Below are 21,401 nucleotides of genomic sequence, written 5' to 3' on the forward strand. Positions count from 1 at the left end.
AGTCGTGCCCGGAGAATGGCAACATCCTACTGAGGCGCGTAGCCGGTGCCCTGAACACCGAGGAAGTAACTGACTTTATGCCTTACTTCAAAATACTGCAGGACAGTTAATTATAGGTTGGCTGTCTACCTTACATCACCTAAGCAGACATAGGGGGCAACGCGTGGAGAGGGGCATCTCTAGGGTCCCGGAAGAGCTCCGAGCCTACCCGTCATACAGGTGCGTCCTAGCTATAACAAACCTGGGGGACGGAGAATAGAAAGAACTAGAAAGAACTGGAACGAACGAGAATAGAAGTTGTGAGGACTATCCCGAATGCTTAGCAGGGAAGCACTACAACACACAGGCGCTAGTGGTAGGCAACGATTTCCACCTGCAAAGGAAACTCTGGATGTGCCTTCGGAACGGCCGGTCTCAGACAGCCCTGTTGACAGTGCTCTGGATTGAGGATCCTGAAGCCTTCAGTAAAGAGGTAAAGAGACTGCAACCCTGTGTCCTCGTTATTGACTGCACCTCACACCATTGCCATCTACATTATTAGGAAGCCCTGGGGACACACTTCACCTGTGGGAAGGTATACCATCTAGCTGCCATCACATCACCCCAGTGGACCCCAAGCAGCGTCGGTCTCCCTGGCCGAATACCACAGGTGGCGTCACGAAGCCTTAGCTGACTTTCATCATCTCTTTTATTGGACGCCCCTTAGCAGGGTCACGGACCGGGTCCAACCACCGTGACAACCCCAGAACTGAGACAGAGAGGACCGGTACCAAGTAACCTGTGGCCCTGTGTCTGGGGGCGCTCCATATATATATATATATATATATATAGTATATGTGTGTATATATATACTAGATGGAGGCCCGATGCGATCGCATCGGGAGGGCGGTAATGTCACGATGGGGGCAGGGTTTGCAGCGTTGAGAATCTCTCCCCCCATGTGCTCACCCACCTATCCACTCTCTCTTTCCCTTTTGTGAGGTAAAATATTGTTTAAAAACAGTCAGTGAAATATTTTACCTGACAAAATGAATCCTCTGTCATCCTCTGCTGTATGTCAGTATTGTCTTTTGCTTCCTCCCCTGCCAAGGAGATGTGGTATGCTCCGTACACTGTCAGACACAGAAAATTTTTAAGATGAACTTTCGTTCGTGGGAAAATCCCTTTAATGTGACCGGATTTCTCTGCCTGTAGACACGTCGCACATCTGCCGCCGCGATCAGCCGAATAATTCACTGCGCCTGTGTGGAATTTGTGCAGAAGCAGTAAATCAGACTGCTGCCATCCTTGAGCAGACAGATAGCGGCGGTCACATTAAAACTGGTCATGCGCTCCTCCTGTACAAAGATGGCGGCGGTCAGTGAATCATTCGGCTGATCCCGGCAGTAGTGTGTTTGCTACGGTGTTCCGCTGATGGTACCGCGCAAGAGGCTGCGTATGGCGTATGCAGTGTGTGTGTGTGGTGCATACGGCATATACAGTGTGTGTGATTGCTGTGTACGGCGTATAAAGTGTATGCGTGTGCATGTGTGTGGTACGACGGTGTTCCGCTGGTGGTACTGCGCAAGAGGTTGGTACCACTAGCAGTTTCCATATTGAGACACCAATCACTTGGGTGTCCCAATATGGCGGTTGGTGAACTTCCGCTGCTTGGAATTCTGGGATCAGGACACATCTGGACGGAACAGGATGTGAAGACATTACATGGTAAGTATATATTAAGATATACATATACAGTTAGGTCCATATATATTTGGACAGAGACAACATTTTTCGAATTTTTGTTATAGACATTACCACAATGAATTAAAAAAAAACTTCAGATGCAGTTGAAGTTCAGACTTTCAGCTTTCATTTGAGGGCATCCACATTAAAATTGGATGAAGGGTTTAGGAGCGTCAGCTTCTTAACATGTGCCACCCTGTTTTTAAAGGGCTCAAATGTAATTGGACAATTGACTCCAAGGCTGTTTCATGGACAGGTGTGGGCAATCCCTTCGTTATATCATTCTTAATTAAGCAGATAAAAGGCCTGGAGTTGATTTGAGGTGTGGTGCTTGCATTTGGAAGGTTTTGCTGTGAAGTAAACATGCGGTCAAAGGAGCTCTCCATGCAGGTGAAACAAGCCATCCTTAAGCTGTGAAAACAGAAAAAAAACCATCCGAGAAATTCCTACAATATTAGGAGTGGCAAAATCTACAGTTTGGTACATCCTGAGAAAGAAAGAAAGCACTGGTGAACTCATCAATGCAAAAAGACCTGGGCGCCCACGGAAGACAACAGTGGTGGATGATCGTAGAATAATCTCCATGGTGAAGAGAAACCCCTTCACAACAGCCAACCAAGTGAACAACACTCTCCAGGAGGTCGGCGTATCAATATCCAAATCTACCATAAAGAGAAGACTGCATGAAAGTAAATACAGAGGGTTCACTGCACGGTGTAAGCTACTCATAAGCATCAAGAATAAAAAGGCTAGACTGGACTTTGCTAAAAAACATCTAAAAAAGCCAGCACAGTTCTGGAAGAACATTCTTTGGACAGATGAAACCAAGATCAACCTCTACCAGAATGATGGAAAGAGAAAAGTATGGAGAAGGCGTGGTACAGCTCATGATCCAAAGCATACCACATCATCTGTAAAACACGGCAGAGGCAGTGTGATGGCTTGGGCATGCATTGCTGCCAGTGGCACTGGGTCACTAGTGTTTATTGATGATGTGACACAGGACAGAAGCAGCCGAATGAATTCTGAGGTATTCAGAGCCATACTGTGTGCTCAGATCCAGGCAAATGCAGCAAAACTGATTGGTCGTCGTTCCATACTACAGATGGACAATGACCCAAAACATAAAGTCAAAGCAACCCAGGAGTTTATTAAAGCAAAGAAGTGGAATATTCTTGAATGACAAAGTCAGTCACCTGATCTCAACCCAATTGAGCATGCATTTCACTTGTTAAAAACTAAACTTCAGGCAGAAAGGCTCACAAACAAACAGCAACTGAAAACCACCGAAGTGAAGGCCTGGCAGATCATCAAAAAGGAGGAAACACAGCATCTGGTGATGTCCATGAGTTCAAGACTTCAGGCAGTCGTTGCCAACAAAGGGTTTTCAACCAAGTACTAGAAATGAACATTTTATTTAAAATGATTGAATCTGTCCAATTACTTTTGGTCCCTTTAAAAACAGGGTGGCACATGTTTAGGAGCTGAAATTCCTAAACCCTTCATCCAATTTTAATGTGGATACCTTCAAATGAAAGCTGAAAGTCTGAACTTCAACTGCATCTGAATTGTTTTGTTTAAAATTCATTGTGGTAATGTCTATAACCAAAATTAGAAAAATGTTGTCTCTGTCCAAATATATATGGACCTAACTGTATATATATACACAGATATATATCTACTATATAATTGTCTAAGTGGTTCTTCCGTCCGTCTGTCTGTCTGTCTGTCCTGGAAATCTCGCGTCGCTGATTGGCCAGGCCGCGACCAATCAGCGACGGGCACAGTCCGGCCGAGAATTAGTCCCTCCCTACTTCCGTCCAGTCAGTGCCCGGCGCCTGCTCCATACTCCCCTCCAGTCAGCACTGACAAAGGGTTAATGGCAGCGTTAATGGACCACGTTATGCTGCGGGTAACGCACTCTGTTAATGCTGCTATTAACTCTGTGTGACCAACTTTTTACTATTGATGCTGCCTAGGCAGCATCAATAGTAAAAAGATCTAATGTTAAAAATAATAAAAAAACAAAAAACTTGCTATTCTCACCTTCCGTCGTCTGCCGATGCACGCGCGGCTGCCGCCAGCTTCCATTCCCAGAGATGCATTGCGAAATTACCCAGAAGACTTAGCGGTCTCGCGAGACTGCTAAGTCATCTGGGTAATTTCGCAATGCATCTCTGGGAACGGAAGCTGGTGGCTACAGCTCGCGAATAGGGACAGCATTGTTGGACAATGGCGGGTGAGTATATAACTATTTTTTACTTTAATTATTTTTTTTTTAAACAGGGATATGGTGCCCACACTGCTATATACTACGTGGGCTGTGTTATATATTGCGTGGCTGCTATATACTACGTGGCCAGTGTTATATACTGCGTGGGCTGTGTTATATACTGCATGGACTGTGTTATATACTGCGTGGGCTGTGTTATATATTACGTGGGCTGTGTTATATACTACGTGGGCTGTGTTATATACTGTGTGTCTGCTATATACTAGATGGCTCCTATATACTACGTGGCCTGTGCTATATACTATGTGGCTGCTATATACATGCATACATACATACAGTAGAATACCCGATGCGTTAGAATCGGGCCACCATCTAGTATATGTAGATATATATATGTTTATCAATGTCCAAAGAAACAAAAATAGATGGCACTGCCTGAAATGCTGAGATTTTCAGAATTATTATCACCAGTGTTTCTCAATAGTCTTATAATTATCAGCCGTACTTCATATTCATGGTTGCTCTTCAAGAAAAAACATTGTAATCCACTTGTATTCGTAAGAAAGGAAAGAAGGCACTCACCGATCTGAAATTCCCAACTTTTTATTTCATCTTCTTTAAAAATTCATGGCCGGGAGAGTGAGGAACGGAGCTATTGTGAGCAGAAACAGACGACGGCCGTTTTGCACCGTGCTTGCGCTTCTACGGGTCAGTGTGTGAAAGGATGTGACGAAGGAAGAAATACACCGGCAATGGTGTCCTCCTCCCTCTCCACTCTCCTCCCACTAAACAAAAAAATATACCACATTAACCAAAAAAACTAATTGTGTGATTCACTTGGTTTTAACCCCTTCACGACATGCGCCGTACTAGTACGGCGCATGCCGTGAATCCCCCTTTGATGTGGGCTCCGGCGGTGAGCCCACATCAAAGTCGCGACATGTCAGCTGTTTTGTACAGCTGACATGTGCGCGCAATAGCGGCGGGTGAAATCGCTATTCACCCGCTGCTATTAACCTGTTAAATGCCGCTGTCAAACACAGACAGCGGCATTTAACTACCGCATCCGGCCGGGCGGCCGGATATGATGTCATCACCGACCCCCGTCACATGATCGGGGGTCGGCGATGCATCAGGAAGGTAACCATAGAGGTCCTTGAGACCTCTATGGTTACTGATGCAGGTCTGCTGTGAGCACCCCCCTGTAGTCGGCGCTCACAGCACACCTGCATTTCTGCTACATAGCAGCGATCTGATGATCGCTGCTATGTAGCAGAGCCGATCAGGCTATGCCAGCTTCTAGCCTCCCATGGAGGCTATTGAAGCATGGCACAAGTAAAAAAAAAATGTTTTTAAAAATATGAAAAAAATATAAAAAATATAAAAGTTTAAATCACCCCCCTTTCGCCCCATCCTAAATAAAACAATAAAAAAAACCAAACCTACACGTATTTGGTATCGCCGTGTTCAGAATCGCCCGATCTATCAAATAAAAAAAAGCATTAACCTAATCGCTAAACGGCGTAGCGAGAAAAAAACCGAAATGCCAGAATTACGTTTTTTTGGTCGCCGCGACATTGCATTAAAATGCAATAACGGGCGATCAAAAGAACGTATCTGCGCAAAAATGGTATTATTAAAAACATCAGCTCGGCACGCAAAAAATTTATCCCTCACCCGACCCCAGATCACAAAAAATGGAGACGCTACGGGTATCGGAAAATGGCACTTTTTTTTTTTTTTTTAAGCAAAGTTTGGAATTTTTTTTCACCAACCTAGTCATGTTAGGTGTCTATGAACTCGTAATGACCTAGAGAATCATAATGGCAGGTTAGTTTTAGCATTTAGTGAACCTAGCAAAAAAGCCAAACAAAAAACAAGTGTGGGATTGCACTTTTTTTGCAATTTCACCGCACTTGGAATTTTTTTCCCGTTTTCTAGTAAAAGACATGGTAAAACCAATGGTGTTGTTCAAAAGTACAACTTGTCCCGCAAAAAATAAGCCCTCACATGACCATATTGACGGAAAAATAAAAAAGTTATGGCTCTGGGAAGGAGGGAAGCGAAAAACGAACACGCAAAAATGAAAAAGGGCCGCGACTTGAAGGGGTTAACGTGGTGTATTTTTTTTGTTTAGTGAACTTTTGGGTTTTCATTGGTTGCAAGCCATAGTCATAAACAGAAATAAACACATGAAACAGATTCGGTCTGTAATGACTCTGTATAATAAGAGTTTCACTTTTTGTATTGAGAACTGAAAGAAATTGACTTTTTGATGATATTCTAATTTTGTGAGAGAAGCACCTGTGTATATATAGACACACACACACACACACACACACACACACACACACACACACACACACACACACACACACACACACACACACACACTTCTTACATAGTGTCCTTTATTGGGTATATTGCCAACCCTTGTTACACAGTGCCCTCTTTTGTTATGTACAGCACCATCTCTTACATATCGGATTATTTATAGCACCCTGTTCTTTATTACATACCATCCTGTCTTGTTAGATGTATAATGCAATGATGGCTGATGGAGCATGGGAAAACTTTTCTAATGGAGGAGCTGATGGACTGGTTGTCTGGTCTCTGGCTGCTCCATCGGCAGTCATTTTATAGCTAACAAGAGAGGGGACTATGTAATAAAAGAGGACACTGCGAATAACAAAAATACACTATGTAAGAGGCAGCACTATACATGACAGCAGAGGAAGCTATATAATAAGGGACGGCATTATATATATACTGTAAATAGAGAGGATGGTATGTAATAAGGCACGGTGTTGTACATACAGTAATAAAAGAGGACTGTGCTATCTATAATATAACGCTGGGAGCGTCACTCTGTCCGAAGCCTTTATAGACTGCGCAGGCGCAAGCGCCGGCGCAGTCTGGCCCCCACAAAGTGACGGTCCCAGGAGATCGCGGTATGCGTAAGCACTGAACGCACACCGCGATCTCTACCGGAGAGTCAGGGACCGCCAGGAGGGTAAGTATATTCACCTTTCCCCGTTCCAGCGCTGCGTGCGGCTCCGTCTCCCGGCTCCTCTGCTGTGACAGTTCAGAGGGCGCGATGACGCGCTTAATGCGCGCCGGCGCTGCCCTCTGACTAGTCACAGGCAGAGGAGCCGGAGTGTGTCTTCAAGAAAATGGCGCCGGAAAGCGCGGACTGCGCAGGCACCGATTCCTGCTGCCGGAATCGGCGCCTGCGCAGTCCGCGCTTTCCCGGCGCCATTTTGTTGAAGACACACTCCGGCTCCACTGCAGGTGTGTCTTCAAGAAAATGGCGCCGGAAAGCGCAGACTGCGCAGGCGCCGATTCCGGCAGCAGGAATCGGCACCTGCGCAGTCCGTGCTTTCCAGCGCCATTTTCTTGAAGACACACTCCGGCTCCACTGCAGGTGTGTCTTCAAGAAAATGGCGCCGGAAAGCGCGGACTGTGCAGGCGCCGATTCCGGCAGCAGGAGGACGAAGAAAATGGGCGGAAAGGAATGGCGTAAGTAACAAATTGCTGTGGCATGAAGCTGTGACACTTCATGCCACAGCAATTTGTTATTTACGCCACCTGATTCCTTTCCGCCGCCATTTTCTTGGTCCTGCTGCCGGAATCGGCGCCTGCGCAGTCCGCGCTTTCCGGCGCCATTTTCTTGAAGACACACTGCCGGCGCCATTTTCTTGAAGACACACTGCAGGTGTGTCTTCAAGAAAATGGCGCCGGAAACTGCGGACTGCGCAGGCGCCGATTCCGGCAGCAGGAGGACGAAGAAAATGGGCGGAAAGGAATGGCGTAAGTAACAAATTGCTGTGGCATGAAGCTGTGGCACTTCATGCCACAGCAATTTGTTATTTAAGCCACCTGATTCCTTTCCGCCGCCATTTTCTTGGTCCTGCTGCCGGAATCGGCGCCTGCGTAGTTCGCGCTTTCCGGCGCCATTTTCTTGAAATCACACTGCCGGCGCCATTTTCTTGAAGACACACTGCAGGTGTGTCTTCAAGAAAATGGTGCCGGAAACTGCGGACTGCGCAGGCGCCGATTCCGGCAGCAGGAGGCCGAAGAAAATGGGCGGAAAGGAATGGCGTAAGTAACAAATTGCTGTGGCATGAAGCTGTGGCACTTCATGCCACAGCAATTTGTTATTTACGCCACCTGATTCCTTTCCGCCGCCATTTTCTTGGTCCTGCTGCCGGAATCGGCGCCTGCGCAGTTCGCACTTTCCGGCGCCATTTTCTTGAAGACACACTGCCGGCGCCATTTTCTTGAAGACACACTGCAGGTGTGTCTTCAAGAAAATGGCACCGGAAAGCGCGGACTGCGCAGGCGCCGATTCCGCCAGCAGGAGGACCAAGGAAATGGCGGCGGAAAGGAATCAGGTGGTGCAAGTAACAAATTGCTGTGGCATGAGGCTGTGGCACTTCATGCCACAGCTATTTGTTACTTACGCCACCTGATACGGGGCATATACTATGGAGCATCTTATGGAGCAGCGTATGGGGCATATGGATGGGAGCAGCAAATTAAAGAACGGTGCCGCAGAATGGGAGCAGCACATGACAGAACGGGGGCGCAGGATGGGAGCAGCACATGACAGAACGGGGGTGCAGGATGGCAGCAGCACATGACAGAACGGGGGCGCAGGATGGGAGCAGCACATGACAGGATGGGAGCAGCAAATGACAGAACGGGGGCGCAGGATGGGAGCAGCACATGACAGAACGGGGGCGCAGGATGGGAGCAGCACATGACAGAACGGGAACGCAGGATGGGAGCAGCACATGACAGAACGAGGGCGCAGGATGGGAGCAGCACATGACAGAACAGGGGCGCAGGATGGGAGCAGCACATGACAGGATGGGAGCAGCAAATGACAGAATGGAGGCGCAGGATGGGAGCAGCACATGACAGAACGGGGGCGCAGGATGGGAGCAGCACATGACAGAACGGGGGCGCAGGATGGGAGCAGCACATGACAGGATGGGGTTGCAGGATGGAGCAGCACATGACAGAATGGGGGCACAGGATGGGAGCAGCACATGACAGGATGGGGGCGCAGGATGGAGCAGCACATGACAGGATGGGGACGCAGGATGGAGCAGCACATGACAGGATGGGGACGTAGGATGGAGCAGCACATACCAGGATGGAGACCATATACCAATATAAATGCTCGCCACCCGGGCGTAGAATGGGTTCAATAGCTAGTACATAATAAGGCTACATTTCTGTATCCGTGTGAAGTGTCGGTGTGCTGTGCGCTTTTGCAGACGCGTTGAGCATGTCCAATTCTGATCCTCAAAATCGGATCAGAAGAGGACATGACATTGGTATTGTCGACTACCCCCCTTATTAAGTGCCTTCCCAAGGGATCACGACCCCTTTTCCTCCCAACCTCCGAATAACGACATGAGTCTCAAGTTGGATATAATTGGCCACAGCGGCCTTTATTATTACAAACAAAACATATAACCATAAACAGCTGGGAAGGGGTCCTTGAAGCTAAAATCTGGTGTCACCCATAGTATGAACAAGTGGACAAGAGACCAACCGTAGATTACTCTCAGCCGTTACCCCACAGGCTCGAGAGCACCAAAATACCCCGAAGGGTTACCATTGTCCACTTCCAACTTAGGAATCTGGCCCACCATTACCACGATTCCCCCAGATCACCAGACCCGCAACCAAAACTTAAACCAACTGGAGAGTCCGTATCCCGACGGACCCCCCAGGCCAATTTAGCACCAACTCCAAGGACCCCTCCCCCCGCCACCATGAGGATACTTGACCCCCTCAAGTAACCGAAACCCCACCAACCTTAACCGCTATGGCCCGCTCAATTCCCGACTGCAACCCCAAAGCCCACAAATCTATGCCTACCGCGTTTAGATGGACCCCGTCTCCCAAAAGAAATTGGTCACCACCGCGCTCCAACTCAAAATGGCGCACGGCCATCCCTCCGTTTCGCACAACAAAACCCGACACGGCCCGGTTCACCTTAATCCGGGCTCTATTTATCTTCTCCACCGACCTGGCGTGCCTCCAAGATGTACGAGGAACAATCTCGGACCACACGATCGACATCTCCCGAAACGAAACCCATAGCCGGAGCATGTCGTGTTTTATGTCCCGTATCAACTCTCGACAAGGACGAATTCCAAGGTCGTTCCCCCCAACGTGCAGAACCAAAATGTCAGGAGGCATATCCAGACGAATGCCATTGTGTACCTCCTCCAGGACTCTGTTCCAACTTAAACCCCGAAACCCCAACCACCTGATGACGGCCACGTCCCTGGAAAACCCGAGCTGTCTTCCATCCTGCCTGACGTCGGCCCGTCTCGCGCCCCAGTACACATATGAGTGGCCGACGATCCACACCAACAACGAGGATGGACCTGAAAAACATAAACAACTTAGACCAAAAGCCCACACACGCAAAATATCAACCGTTCCCAGATGTTCAAGGCCTCACATAACTCCGATAGCGGCCGGATTCCCACCGCCCAATTCTTTGCACCACATCCGGAGCCAACCCGTTTCGTGCCGCCTCGGTGGCAGCCCCAATCCTGAAAGAATGGGAGGCGAACCTGGCCGCATCTACCCCGATGGCCTTTAAACACTGCCGAAAAACCGCTACAAACTGATATTTGGACAGGAAAGACCCATCCTCGTGACACAACAAAGGCCCATCACCCCGCGGATGCAACCTAACAAAAACCTGCCAGCAACGAATAGGACACATAACAGAACCAGGAACTGCGCCCAAAACAACCTTTTTACCCCGCCCCATCTGATCTGTCTTAGACTTCCGAATCCAGAACTGCATTGACCCATCGGAAACAAAAACGTCCACCGCCCACAGGCCCCCTTGACGAACCGTAGTGGGCGACACCAGTTCCCCAATCCTCAACGCTCCGTAAAAGGCCAAGGAAAAAGCTAAGCGAAATAGCGCAACCTCGAAACTGGAAACGCATACGTCACTCAAACGTGCCCCCAACCGCTCCAACATTTCAAAGGACACCGGGCGCCTACAATCTCCTCGGCTGCCTGATCTTCTCAGCCCCTTCGCAGCCTGCTTCACCAGAAAGGACTTTGTCACGTCCTGAAAACCCCGAAGCCTGAAACCAAAGGCTAAAGCCGCAATCGTCCTATCCACCTTCGCTGCCGACCATCCCTGATCCGCCCCATGTCTCAACCACAGCAACAATGCTCCCACCTGATCAAAACCCGTACTCCCGACACCACAAGTCGCCAGCCAACTCTCCCAACTGTTCCATACCGCCTGATAAACCGACCACGTACTTGGGGCTAAAGACGCTTGGATTAAAGGCTCTGCAGCCCGGACACCACGTTCCAAAGTTCCGCCGGGCATTCCAGGCCTGTCTCCTCGGCATCCGGCGCCAGCGACCGGAAACGCTCCCACTGGAAACGAGACAAAGAATCGGCAACACAATTATTAACACCAGGCACATGTGAAGCTGTGAAATAAGCATTCAGGTGTAAACAAGACAAAGCCAACTGCCGAAGCACTCTGATCACCGGGGGAGACGCCGTCGTCAAACTGTTAATGGCGCACACCACAGCCATATTATCACAGTTAAAGCGCACCCTTTTGTTCCGAAATTCGTCGCCCCAGATCCGCACCGCCACCAAAATCGGAAAAATTTCCAACAACGTGATGTTCCGCACCAAACCTGTTTCAACCCAGGCTTCTGGCCACCTGGCCGCACACCAACGGCCCCCAAAAAAGGCCCCAAAACCAATACCGCCTGAAGCGTCAGTGAACAAGTCTAAATCAGCATTGCCCACTGCCTCCTCCATCATCAATGAACGCCCGTTGTAACAGGACAAAAAACGGTCCCAAACCTCCAAGTCAGCCTTGTGCTCAGCTGACAAACGCACAAAATGATGCGGGGCGGTGACCCCGGCCGTAGCACTGGCCAATCTACGTGAAAAAATTCTCCCCATGGGAATAATTCGACACGCAAAATTCAACTTCCCCAAGAGCGACTGCACCTCACGCAGTGGCAATTTTTTCACACGCCTAGCTCGCGCCACCTCGTCCCTCAAACCCAAAACCTTGTCCACCGGCAACCTAAACTCCCACTTCTCAGAATCGATGACAATGCCCAAAAAAGACAAGCTCGTACACGGGCCCTCCGTCTTGCCTGGTGCCAACGGGACCCCGAAGCGCTCCGCCACCCAAACAACTGTCCTTAACAGGACCTCACAACATTGAGACTGCCCAGGGCCTATACACAAGAAGTCATCCAAATAATGAATTACTGAGTCTAAACCGGACACATCCCGCACCGCCCACTCCAGAAAGGAACTGAAAGCCTCGAAATAAGCACACGACAGTGAACAGCCCATCGGCAAACATCGATCAACGTAGAACGCACCGTCCCAATAACAGCCTAACAACCTCACGCTATCGGGATGAACGGGCAACAAACGAAAGGCCGACTCAATATCAGTCTTGGCCAACAACGCTCCCTTGCCGCAAATGCGCACCCACCTGGCTGCTTCATCAAATGAAGTATAAACCACCGAACAAAGCTCCGGATCAATCCCATCGTTAACCGACCTCCCCTTCGGGTATGACAAATGCTGAATGAGCCGGAACTTATTCGGCTCTTTCTTGGGCACAACGCCCAGGGGTGACACAACCAAATCCTCCAAAGGGGGGGTAAGAAAAGGACCAGACATCCTCCCCAACGCCACCTCTTTGCCCAACTTTTCAGACACCACCGAAGCGTGCAACCCGGCCGATTTCAGGTTCTTCAGCGTCGGTGGTATCGCAAAACCCGGAGCCGGTATAGAAAAACCAACATCAAACCCAGCCCGGAGCAACTCTGCCCCCTCCCTATCGGGATACCTATTTAGATAGGGGGCCATCGCGTCCAACCTCACCGGAGTCGCCCCCTTTGGGATTACCCTCAGGCTTCCCTTTCTTCTTAAAACATTTGGAGGCTCCGTGGGAGGCACCATTGCAGTGCGAGCACAAATGCTTGAACTTGCAAGTCGCCCCGAACTTACATTGGCCCTCGTTGAACTGCCAACACACGCCATGCTTCTGACTTCCGGATTGACCCGCCTGACCCCCGGCTCCCGCAGAGGAACCCTGTCCAAAGCCTTGGCCGGAAGTTCCGGCCCCCTCTTGAAAGGATTGACCAAACTTCGTCGGCGCCATTACGCGTAACCACAAACCGATGTCCTTCTGATCCCATCTGATCGCTGGACGAACCGCCTTCCGCTGCCGAAACTGCTCATCGTACCTTGACCATGCTTGACCACCATAAACCCTATGCGCCTCCCCTATGGAATCCATATAACAAAACAAGGCTGAGCAATTCTCGGGAGCCTTTTCGCCAATAACACTTGCCAAAATCGCAAATGCCTGAAGCCAGTTCACAAACGTCTGAGGAATCAGTCGCCAACGCCGCTTCTCCTCATCCTCCTTCTTACTATCCTCTTTTTTATTCTTGTCCAAGTTAAATTTTTCCAGTGGTAACAGTGAAAATATCTCCACGTACTCATCTTTCCAAATCTTCTCGCGCACTTCCTTCTTCAAATGCGCCCCCAACGGCCCTTCAAAGCACACATACACCTCACCACGTGCCTTATCATCCAGCCGAATACCCCCTTCCTTCTCCTTCTCCGTCTGTACTGACACCGAGACCGGCTCAGCCGACCTACCCTGGTCACCTGAACCGCTGCCCAACAACGTTAACCCTGAATCGGACGATCCGACCCAAGCTGACAAAGGGGACGGCCCTGCCCTACCACTGTTCAACCGTGACAACAACTCCCGCACCCCCGACAGCAACTCACCCACTCCTTCCCGACTCGTATCCCCACGCACCGCGACTCCCTCGCCGCGCTCCACACACCCCCCAACCCGATCAACCGCAGTCATAATCGGCGTCGACAACGCCGGGGACAAACAAAACATAGAATGGTTCTCACCAGGCTGCAGGGGAGCTGCAGTCCCCCCAGCCGCAGACGTCGTCGCCGTCCCGCCGTCTCTTGCCTGCGAAGCCGTCTGTGCGTCCACCCGGACGTGGACCTCGCTCCTCACCGATCCAGCTGCTCCGCCCCCAGCAGAGGGGACCGAGCCGACTCCGTCACTCCAGGAGGCCGCCAGGAATCCGTCGGGCCCAGACCCGCTGACCACAGCGCTGCCACCTGCCGCCATCCCATAGAGTGGTGCGGGCCCGATCGCAGGTGCATGGGGGGAATGGCGTGCCCCGGCTGAGTCTGGCAGCCCCGCAGAGTCTGGGGCGCCGCTTGCAACTAGGATGCTCCCCCGCTGTCTCGTGGCGCCGCCGGAACCAGGCCGCCCGGGGCAGGCGTAACCGCCGCGGCCCGCCGTGCCCATACCACGTCCAGCAGCCGCTCTGGCGCGCGTGGGACCAGACCCCCCAGTGGATGAGGGAGAGGGCCCAACTGCCGCCGCAGGCCCCAGCGCAGCAGGTGGATTCCTCCCGGACCGCGGCCTGCTGGGGCGCTTACACGCAGGCGCGCGGCCCGGAGGGTCCCGAGAGGGGCTCCTGCGCCATCGCTGGGGAGTCGGGGCAGCATCGGGGGATAGCCGCTGAGGGGGGCGCACGCGCCTGGACCGCCGCTACTGCCGCCACCGCTGGAACCGCTCAATGCCCCTGCTACCTGTGCCTCCAGCCAGCCGGGCGGCTGCGACGCCGACGCCGCCCGCAACTGCGAAAGCACTCTTTCTATGGCCGCCATTGCAGGAGGAACGGGTGCTCCCTCCTGCTCCAGATTCTGTAGAGCGGGAAGTGAACCGCTCCACCCCCCGCTCCCATCATCCCCTTCTCCACCACTACCCCTCCCCCTGGAACGAACGACACGCCCCCACCACTTGTCGCCTGCTCCAAACCCCCTGTCATGGCGGCTTCCACCTACGCCGCCCGGGGGGGGGGAGGGGCGGGCGGCTCGCTCCAGCCTGTCTTTCTCAAACCCTCACAGATCTCATTCTCAGATCCGTGATTTTCACGGATGTGTGAATGGACCTTTAAAACTCTACGAGTTTGTGTGCCGTCTGATATAAAATCTAGAAGCACACGGACATTTCACACAAATGTGAGAATGTAGAATAAGGGATTTTACAGATAACATCACTCCACATCACACAGAACAGATACAGAATATCTACATCTAGGCACTTACCGCTAACATCTCACCTAATTAGAGCCGCTTTCTCCTGTTTCTTCTGCATCTGGTCAGACCTTCATGTCGACATCTCACAGCCACAACTCATATTGTCACAATAATCATCGCAGCCCTTAAAATAACAAGATCACATACATTGTATGCATACATGTGTCTCCCCCTGAATACAGATATATACCCCATCATTAAAAATATAAAGTGATAAGCAGAACTGTTACCTCCATTAACTATAATCTCCAGCACCCAATAATATAAATTATTCAGGCTCTCTGACTCTCCCCACTTAACTGTAAGGCAATGCACATGGAAAATGTGCAAGGTTTTCCTTGCAGATTTGCAGCAGATTAAAATCTACAGTATGCCAATTCTTGCAGCTTATTTCATCCATATTAATGAGTGGGGAAAATAAGCAACAAAAGCATGCCAAAAACGTTGCAAAGAAAATGTATTTTGCGCAGCTGTTTTCCTGCCAACACAATAGAATATGCAGAAGAATTTTCTCCTGCTAATTCTGAACGTTTGCACATAGCCTTAGTCCGTGTCCTGGGTGCCCCCATTCATTATAAGTCCTTGATAGCATCATTGCCCACTCCACCACTTCTGTTATTGCCCTCTCTACCACTCCCTTCATTGTTCTCCCCCACCATCCGTCATTGCCCTCTTCATCACCCCTATCATTGCCCTCTCCACCACCTCCATCATTTCCCTCTCCACCACCCCTATCATTGTCCTCTCTACTACCCTATCATTGCCCTCTCCACCACCTCCATCATTACCCTCTCTGCCATCCCTATCATTACCCTTTCCACTACCCCATCATTGCCCTCTCAACCCCAATCATTGTTCTCCACCACCCCATCATTGCCGCCTCCATCATCCCCATCATTGTCCTCTCCACCACCTCAATCATTGTTTTCCCCCACCACTCCCATCCTTGCTCTCTCCACCACTCCCATCATTGCCCTCTCCAACACCCCCATAAATGCCCTCTCCACCACTCCCACAATTGCCCTCTCCACCACAAACATCATTGCCCTCTTCACCACCTGCACCATTGCCCTCTCCTCCACCTGCATCATTCCCCTCTACCACCCTAATCATTGTCCTCTCCATCACCTCCTTCATTGCTCTCTCCATCACCTCCATCATTGCCCTCTCCACCACCCCCATCATTGCCCTTTCTACCACCCCCATCATTACCCTCTCCACCACCTCCATCACTGTCCTCTCCACCACCCCAATCATTGTTCTCCCCCACCACCCTCATCATTGCCCTCTCCACCACCCCAATCATTGTTCTCCCCAACCACCCCAGTCATTGTTCTCACCCACCACCTCCATCATTGCCCTCAACACCATCCAAATCATTGTTCTCTCCAAACACCCACATCATTCTTCTCCCCATTTCCCCAATGTATTGTTAAAAAAAAACACCGCCATTCATCTCTTCGCATGTTCCCTCGCAGCAGCAGCATCATTATCACCGGCAGTTCTTTCTCTCTAACACAGGCGTGTGCTGAATGCTGATGTCATCCAGGCGCGCGTCTGTGTCAGAAAGCGCCAGGCAGTAAGTAGAGGAAGGCTCCCTGCAGCTCTGCTCTGCTGCCACTTTCTCCTGTAGGCAGCGGGACTGTTCCTTGCATATGAGGGCAATCTGACCATGGGCCCCCCGGAGCCTCAGGGTCAGAGCAACAGGCCAGACTGCATTCATTATTAGCCACCCTGCAGGGGCCCCCCTGTATGTCCACCCCTGAGTCATCTCCTGTCTTAGTAACTGGAAAATTTGTCTTTACTGAATACAGATTTTACTAGGGCATAATGGGTCCATGGGGAAGGGGGCCCACCAACGCCGGCGCCTATATCAACTGGATGTGCATCCAAGTAAATGTAATGTAATCAGTAATGAATTTCCCACTGTGAGGACACATACAGTGCAATATACATCTGTGTTCTAAAACAAAAAACTTATCCCAAAGAGTTGACTGAGCTCCAAATTGTCACAAATCTGGAAAAGTAGTTACGAGTAGCAACATCACCACCACCTCCTAACGTCATATGTCTCACTAAAGAGAAGCAGCTCCAGGCATCACAATAGGGGTGAGTTAATTAATTGTCTGACCAAATATAGTAGGATAATTTTCAAGTTGATAGTTTTGTAATAATGGTATAAATATTGAAATGGCCCTTGGCAGTAAAAAGGTTTCCCATCCCTGTTTTACAAGCTACGGTAGATGTACGACTACCAAGTGCCCCTTTTCTGGTACTAACAGTCAAAATAATAAGCTAAAGGTTAGAAATAATACAAAAGTAATTGTTATCTTTATAACTATGTTTTCTAATTGTTCCTATAGACAGCACAGGATGATGTGGCATGGCTGGAGGGTGGGATTGTAGCCTAAAGTTTTTGCAGCCGAGTGTAATTATACTATATTTACACTAAAGCTTTGTATTATTTTTATAATCGAATTGGAAGGCTTGCTTTTGTTTTTATTGTAACTGAAGACACATGTGATTTCACACTTGACAACTCGGGGAAAGATCAGCCAAAAACTAACAGGCGTGCACATTACTTTTGAGGTAGGGCTGTCTGGTAATCAATGGAAGCATGTTGGCTGACATCGAAAATAATGCAGACAAGATTAGAAGTAGTGTGAGAAGATTAAAATGTAAGACTTGTTCTAGTGGGGATGGCTTATTGCTAGCAATTTGCAAACAAATACTGATCGGTAGGGAACGAATATGTTTCATTGTTGGACAGTTCTTGCAAATAAATCTAAAAAGGTGATGCTCTTCCTTGCAAATAGATTGGACATGTCCCATACCCACAGTAGTTAAAAGATGCTTACGTCTTTGTATCTTTCATCTTTTCTACTTTGTATTTCCCCTGGTTTCTAAATATTGCTAGCTTTCTTCTGTTGATAAATCCTTTACACTTTTTTATATGATATATTTTTGGATATGACCAGTCCAGTTGTTTCTGCTGATGGTCTATGTTCTCAACCCTAGCGCAAGGTATTCGTAATATATTTACATTTTTTAGAGTCACTATGGTACAATAGCGCCTGCAGCCGCATCTTCTGGGGAAGCCACATCCAAGAAGCTCAAAAAGCACCTGTAGTTGTTGAGCCACAACAGTCTCCTAATGTCTCAATGACAAGTCAGAAGATTTGAAAATGGACGTGATACAAGTGGACATGGAACTTTTCGGCTTTAGAGTTCAACGTTCCGAGCAATTAGATCAATGTCTTGTTATAAACTCAAATAGTCCAAAATACACAAAGTATTGCCAACAAATCTTTGCTTGTCTTGAACCTGATTGTAAGCCATGTTCTTGTCCTGGTCCTTCAGGGCACTATCTCTAATCGCCTGCCCATGTTATCTGGCCAGTGTTTGACAGCTCAGTGTCTCTAAGCTTTCCACACTATACAAAGAACAGATAGGAGTTCCAGAAATGTCTGCACTCTGGCATCGTTGTAGCATAGGCATGCAGGGTTTGACTGATGTGATTGATGACAAAGATACATGACAATAATAACAGTAATTTATCTGTATCAGTTCCGGGCACATTTTCTTTGCTCATCAGAACAATACAACCTTTGTGCACATGAGCTTACAGTCTAATTGGTGGCAACAGCGAGACTCTCAGCTAAAACACGTCTTCAATCCTCAAAACCATTATTTAAAAATGCGTATGGCCTTTGCATTCATATTTTGTCACATCTATAACATCTAAGCCGGCTATTACAATGCTTTGAAGATCTTAATATTAAAGGAATGTTCTGGGGAATAAAAATGATTCCTCAATGGGCTTAGACTACTTAAAAGTAAGTTAAGAAACATTAACCACCCTCACTGTTTCCCCACTGGGCCAGTTCCAGTGCTCCCCTGGTCCTCACTGATTTGTGCTTTTAGGTTCTGATCTCAGCATAATAAAAAATGCTGGAAGGGCTAATCAACACTGTGGTTAGTAATTACTTGAGTGGACCTGTTTCTGGAGTTTCAAGAATGGGACCAGTTAGCAGAGGCCAACAGGGACCGAGTGAGCACCAAGACAGGACCTGTGGGGGATTCATGAGATTTTTTTTTCTTTTATTACTTTGAAGCAGTCTGAGCTCTTTGACCAATAATTGTTATTACTCAGAATAAAGAAGCGCTCCATCATTTGACCGTACCTCTGTCTTATATGGGGTGGAGTGTCAGTGCTGCACTTGTTCTGCTTCCAGTACTAAGGACGACAGCAATACAGAACTGCTGTCTCCTGGCTAAGACTACAGAATCTCAATGAATCCAAGATGATTTGGTTCCAGCTTGTGTTCCCTGCCTCCTGCTTGTATGTGCTGACAGGAAAATCTAATCACAAGCTAGAGGCAGGGAAGACATATCATAGGATACACTGGAGGTTCTTCACATATCACATATAGTATGGGCAGTCAGTGTTAGATTAGTGGGGAGTTTTATGACTGGAGCTAATCTAAGGCAGAAATTATATCCTCAGTGGCACATGGAACTAGACGGACAGAACTTCCCAGAACGTGCACACAACTCTCAAAAATGAAGTGGTTCAAAATGAATGTAACTGGGATGAAACAAATGGTAGAAAGTTTTATGTGTGCAAAATAATACCAGAACTATAGTTATATTTTATAACTAAATATCGAGTTAAATGTAACTTCTTAAATTAATGTAATCCAATACTAATTTTAATTCACTTTTTTCAATTGAATTTTAGTATCACAAGCTGCTGAAAAAAAACAAATATGCACCTTTTCACTACATAAGGTAAGTATTTTACAATTATGATTATATTACTGCCACATCACAAATATATTACTTGACTAATACAATACAGCTAGTGACAACAGAATTATAGTTTAATGTTTAAAGTGTGTGTCATGTGACACAAGGCGTAATAAAGGTTACAATGTCCCCCATCCTGGCCCCTTCCTGAAATAATGTCCCCCATCCTGGCCCCTTCCTGTAATAATGTCCTCATCACACATAATGTGACATAAAGAATGTCTCATTCCAGTCTCCAGACAATATGCAACATTACAATATGCATTTCACATTATTATGTTAGGTATATAATTCCATTTAGCAGTCTGATTAATTTGTCACTGTCAGCTATCACTAATTCTGTGCACAGCCATTTGCAGTAATACTTTGTACATGTTCTAGCCCATATGATCACTGTGTAAATCTGCGTTTAAAGTATTGATAGAAAGGAAAATTATAAAAATAAACACTGAGAGCAAACAAAGGAAAAATAGGCAGCAAATTAAATTCTGACTTCTGCAAACAGATGAAGTAATTATATAAGATGTGGACAATAGAAGAGAAAACAGGACACCTGAGCATTTTTCAGAGACCTGACCCAGACTGATCTCTCTCACTGTAGATATTCTATGCATTAAAACTACACAGTTATACATAACATGTATTGGAAAAAAGGTGAGAGATCATTTGTATGGAAATAAGTTAGAAAGATAATTATTATCCGTCTGATAGAAAGAATACACCAATATTTCATGTAATGTCATCCCTGACTACCATTTGTACTAGCAAATGCAATTATACCTGCAGGAATTCTATTATACATAACGGATGTGTAGCTTGGTGATCTGGGCCACAGTGCTAAATGTAGAAGGGAAGTGCCCCAAAATGTACATATACTGAATGTATACTATATATTGAATGTTAGCCCATGTATGTATGTTTTTATATATATATATATATATATATATAAATATATATATATATATATATATATATATATATATATATACTATCTGAAGAGCCCGGCGTTGCCTGGGCATAGTAAATATCTGTGGTTAGTTATAGCACCTCACTTCTCTTATTTTCCCATCACGCCTCTCATTTTCCCCCTCACATCTCTCATTTTCTCCCTCACACCTCTCATTTTCTCCCTCACTCCTCTCATTCCCCCCTAACACTTGTCATTTCAACCTCACATCTGTCATTTTCTGATCACTCCACTATTTTCCCTCACTCCTCTCATTTTGCACTCACACCTTTTCATTTTCACCTCACACCTCTCATTTTCACCTCATCACCTCAGTATATACATGTTTGTCATCTCCCTTATATATAGTATACATCTGTTTAGAAGAGGTGTGTTACGCTTCACGTCCCATATATTATGGACAGCAGCCATGAAGATGGTATGGATTCAGACCCTAGCACGTCTATGGAGTGTGGTTTATTGGCTGATCGAGAG

General features: G+C 47.8%; 1 protein-coding gene across 5 annotated transcripts in view; it reads right to left on the reverse strand.

The window, feature by feature from the left end:
- The window catches only part of SLC26A9 (solute carrier family 26 member 9), a 183,268-nt gene that overhangs the window by 67,620 nt on the left and 94,247 nt on the right, over nt 1-21,401 (reverse strand). Inside the window, exon 2 of one of the 5 annotated variants that reach the window (XM_069756255.1) lies at nt 15,175-15,275. The exons of 3 other annotated variants lie outside the window; for them this stretch is intronic. The gene's annotated coding sequence lies outside the window, so the exon portion shown is untranslated. Of the gene's footprint in view, nt 1-15,160; nt 15,276-21,401 lie in introns of all 5 variants that reach the window. One more of the 5 variants, XM_069756257.1, reaches the window with a different exon arrangement.

The sequence above is a fragment of the Ranitomeya imitator genome, chromosome 3, assembly GCF_032444005.1.
Source record: "Ranitomeya imitator isolate aRanImi1 chromosome 3, aRanImi1.pri, whole genome shotgun sequence".
NCBI lineage: Eukaryota > Metazoa > Chordata > Amphibia > Anura > Dendrobatidae > Ranitomeya > Ranitomeya imitator.